Source organism: Otolemur garnettii, unplaced genomic scaffold (assembly GCF_000181295.1).
Source record: "Otolemur garnettii isolate 467f Iridium unplaced genomic scaffold, OtoGar3 scaffold00140, whole genome shotgun sequence".
NCBI lineage: Eukaryota > Metazoa > Chordata > Mammalia > Primates > Galagidae > Otolemur > Otolemur garnettii.
Window position 1 is genome coordinate 2,618,924 of NW_003852535.1, and position 5,002 is coordinate 2,623,925.

Consider the following 5,002-nt stretch of genomic DNA (forward strand, 5'->3'; position numbering starts at 1 on the left):
ACAGCAACCTCCAACTCCTGGGCTCAAGCGAGTCTCCTGCCTCAGCCTCCCAAGTAGCTAGGACCACAGGTGCCCGCCACAATGCCCGGCTATTTTTTGGTTGCAGCCGTCGTTGTTTGGTGGGTCTGGGCTGGATTCGAACCTGCCACCTTAGGTGTATATGGCTGGCGCCTTAGCCACTTGAGCCACAGGCGCTGAGCCTCCATTTTATTTTCTACTGATCATTTAGCTATAGCAGGAGTTGGTAAACCTTTTCTGTAAAAGGGTCAATTATTTTAGGTTTTGTGGACCATATGCGGTCTCTCTCAGAGCTATTCAACTTTACTGTGGTAGACAATACCTAAATGAATGAGCATGGCTATGTTGCAATAAAATTCTATATGTGAAAACGGTCAGTGGCTGCCTTTGGCCAGCAGGCCAGTTTTCAGACCTATTGTCTATAGCAAAGCTGTTGATTTTTATATATTAATTTACAGACCAGGTATTTACAGACTTCTTTCATTGTTCTTTATAGCTTCATTTTATAGAACCCCCATAGTTGACTATCTTCCTACATTGACCACTCTTTAAGTCAGGTGTCCTCAAACTACGGCCCATGGGCCACATGAGGCCCGCCTAGGACATTTATCTGGCCCGCCGGGTGTTTTTGCTGCTGCTGCCTGTCCTGCTTAGCAGCTGACTCATCCCGGGGCCCACAGTCCAGCCCTCCAGCTGTCTAAGGGACAGTGAACTGGTCCCTGTTTAAAAAGTTTGAGGACCCCCTGCTTTAAGTGGACCTACTTTTCTTAGATCAGATATGCACCACATGTATGTATCAGTACAGTAGACCTAGTTCCTTATGTTGATCACCTCTGTATGTTGACTAGTTTGTCACAGTCCCTTGGGTGGTCAACTTACAGAGGTTCTATTGTATTTTCTTGAGTTCTCCCAAATTAATCATATCATTTTCAAGTAATAATTTTGCCTCTGGGCAGCACCTGTGGCTCAGTGGGTAGGGTGCTGGCCCTATATACCAAGGGTAGTAGGTTCAAACCTGGCCCTGGCCAAACTTCAATGAAAAAATAGACGAGTGTTATGGTGGGTGCCTGTAATCCCAGCTACTTGGGAGGCTGAGGCAAGAAAATCACCTAGGCCCAAGAGTTGGAGGTTGCTGTGAGCTGTGATGCTATAGCACTCTACCAAAGGTGAGAAAAGTGAGACTCTGTCTCTAAAAAAAAAATAGTAATAATAATTTTGTCTCTTCGTTACATCTTGTAATTTTTTTTTCTTTTCTGATTGCTTTAGCTAGCACTTTCAGAACAATCTCAAATATTACTGGTATCAAAAAACAATGTTTTCTTTTTCCTTAAAGTTTCCTGGGAATGCTTCTGCTATTTAATCAGTAATCATGAAGCTGCCTTTGATTTGTTACACACATATATGTCTCATTAAAGCTATAATACTAAGTGTTCTTTAAATCAGGAGTAAATGTTGGGTTTTATTTTTATGTTTTGGGTCCTGTAAATTTCCCATAGTTTAGATTTTGGTGATTTTGTTCCAGGGTGTCAAGTACATCTGCTTTGCATTTCTTATAAATTAGTAATTAGATCTAGAAGTTTCATTAGATTCTTTAAGGGGGCTATGCAGCAAAATAGCTTTGTGAGTGTTTGTGTGTTTTTTCATCAGAAGGGACATCATAGCATATCACGTTCACTTTTTGTGAAGTTAGCAGCCATAGATGATCATTGCCTAGTTCCTTTAATTCATCAGAAGTTACAGAACTGAGGTTGCCCATTGGTAGAGTGAATATAAGAAAGACAAAATAGGGCAGTGCCCATAGCTCAGTGGGTAGGGTGCTGGCCACATACACCCAGGCTGGCGGATTCAAACCCGGCCTGGGCCAGCTAAACAGCAATCACAACTACAACAAAAAATGGCCAGGCATTGGGCAGGTGCCTTGTAGTCCCAGCTACTTGGGAGGCTGAGGCAAGAGAATCACTTAAGCCCAAGAGTTGGAGGTTGATGTGAGCTGTGACGCCACAGCACTCTACTGAGACATAGTAAGACTGTCTCAAAAAAAAAAAAGGACAAAAATAATTGCTTGATTCTTTCCTTTTATTTCTAATTTTGAAAAATAATGAATTTTTTCCCTAACATGTTCCAATGGTGAATTTTTTTTTTATGAGACAGAGACTCACTACGTCACCCTTAGGGTGCAGTGGTGTCATAGCTCACAGCAAACTTCAAACTCTTGGGCTTAAGTGATTCTCTGGCCTCAGCCTCCCAGGCACCTGCCATAACATCCGGATATTTTTTTGTTCCAGTTCCTGTTGTTGATTTTAGTTGGCCCAAGCTGAGCTCAAACCCCCCAGCCTTGGTGTATGTGGCCAGCGCCCTATCCACTGAGCTAAGGGTGCTGCCCGTGAACATTTTTTTAAGAATCATTATTGAACAATGGATTGTTAACATTTGAATGTTTCACTTACTTGTGGTTATTATTCTTGCTGAGGTGAAAATTGTCCCAGTGGAAGGCCTTTCAAGCTAACTCCAGAGCCATTTTTTTAAATTATTAAATCAAAGTGGTGTACATTAATGCAATTATGGGGTACAATGTGCTGGTTTTATACACAATTTGAAATACTTTCATCAAACTGGTTAACATAGCCTTCACTTCATTTTTTTAGTTATTTTGTTAAGATTTATATTCTACACTTAGTAGATTTAACATGTACCCTTGTAAAATGCACCATAGGTGTGGTCCCACCAATTATCCTCCCTCCACCCACCCTCTCCCTTCCCTTCTCCTCCCCTTCCTCTTTCTCCTTCCTCTTGGGCTATAGTTGGATTATAGCTTTCATATGGAAGTGTGGGTATTTATAAATTTGTTTCATAGTAGGGCTGAGTACATTGGGTACTTTTTTTTCCATTCTTGAGATACTTTGCTAAGAAGAATATGTTCTAGGGCAGTGCCTGTGGCTCAGTGTGTAGTCCGCTGGCCCCATATACCGAGGGTGGCAGGTTCAAACCTGGCCCCAGCCGAACTGCAACCAAAAAATAGCCAGGTGTTGTGGCAGGCACCTGTAGTCTCAGCTACTCGGGAGGCTGAGGCAAGAGAATCACTTAAGCCCAGGAGTTGGAGGTTGCTGTGAGCTGTGTGATGCCACAGCACTCTACCAAGGGCAACAAAGTGAGACTCTGTCTCTACAAAAAAAAAAAATATGTTCTAGCTCCATCCATGTAAAGATGAAGGAGGTAAAATCTCCATCTTTTTTAAGGCTGTATAATATTTCATGGTGTATACAATTTATTAATCTATTCTGGGTCGATGGGCACTTGGACTTTTTCTACAGCTTAGCAATTATGAATTGGCCTGCAATAAACATTCTGGTGCAAAATATCTTTGTTATAAAGTGATTTTTGGTATTCTGGATATATACAGAGGAATTGCAGGAGCAAATGGCAGGTCTATTTTTAGATCCCTAAGTGATCTCCAAACTGCTTTCCAAAAGGAACATATTAGTTTGATTTCCCACCAGCAGAGAGTGCAGGGAAAACACTTGAAGAAATAGACCTGGGAGAATATTTTATGAGGAAGACCCCCGGGGCGATTGAAGCAACACCAAAAATACATTACTGGGATCTGATCAAACTAAAAAGCTTCCACACAGCCAAGCTGTCTTCTTGCTTTACACAGTACGGAAAGCAAGCAGACAGCCCTCAGAATGGGAGAAGATATTTGCAGGTATGTCTCCGACAAAGGTTTAATAACCAGAATCCATAGCGAACTCAAACGTATTAGGAAGAAAAGAACAAGTAATCCCATCTCAGTGTAGACAAGGGACTTGAACAGAAACTTCTCTGAAGAAGATAGGCACACGGCCTACAGACACATGAAAAAATGCCAGTTGTGTAAACCAGTTGTGTAAATCAAAACTACTTTGAGATATCATCTAACTTCAGTAGCCCACACACAAAATCGCATAACCATAGATGTTGGTGTGGATGTGGAGAAAAGCCTTTTTTTTTTTTTTTTTGGAGACAGAGCCTCAAGCTGTCACCCTGGGTAGAGGGCTGTGGCATCACAGCTCACAGCAACTTCCAACTCCTGGGCTGAAGCGATTCTCTGTCTCCCAAGTAGCTGGGCCTACAGGTGCCCACCACAATGCCCAGCTGTTGGTTGTAGCCATCGTTGTTTGGCGGGCCCAGGCTGGATTTGAACCTGCCAGCTCAGGTGTATGTGGCTAGCACCTTAGCCTCTTGAGCCACAGGCATGGAGCCCTTTTTTTTTTTTTTTTTTACAGAGACTTGTCATATTGCTCAGGCTGAAGTGCAGTAGCTTTTCACAGGCATATAGGATCATGCTTCACCGCAGCCTCCAACTCCTAGGCTCAAGTGATCCTCCTTAGTCTCCTGAGTAGCTGAGACTACAGGCAAGTGCTGCTGTGCTTGGCCTTACCTCTTAAATCTGTTACAATTCTGGTAATCTTTTATAGATTTCCTTGTTTTCAAGTACTACAGGGTGTTCTGGCTCATCTTGTACATTTTCTGGCCCAAACTTGGACTTGTTAATTTCTCCAAGGATCCCTGGTTCTTTTCACTGGGAAATAATAGTTAATAATCTAATCTGACACTAGATCTGCCCATCACTACTGGTTAAGCCATTGTTTCTAGATGTTTTCATTGGACCAAGCTAGGAAATCTGCGTTTTTTCTTTTAAGATAAAATGCATTAATTAAAAAAAAGATAAAATGCATTATGAGTTCACACTGTTACTTCTGAGACTATGAGTTTCCCCACACTGAAAAATCCCAGTTCTCAGGGACTTGGTTTCATACCATATATACAACAGTCTCAGAACACAAACAGCAATACTATAACTCAATACAATTACTAAATCAGTTTAAGAATTTTTTTTGTAGTTCTTTTCCTCCTTAAGAGTATACAATAGAGATGTGCAATCAAATTACTGTTTTTCTTTTCTTTCTTTCTTTCTTTCTTTCTTTTTTTTTTTTTTTTTTTGAGA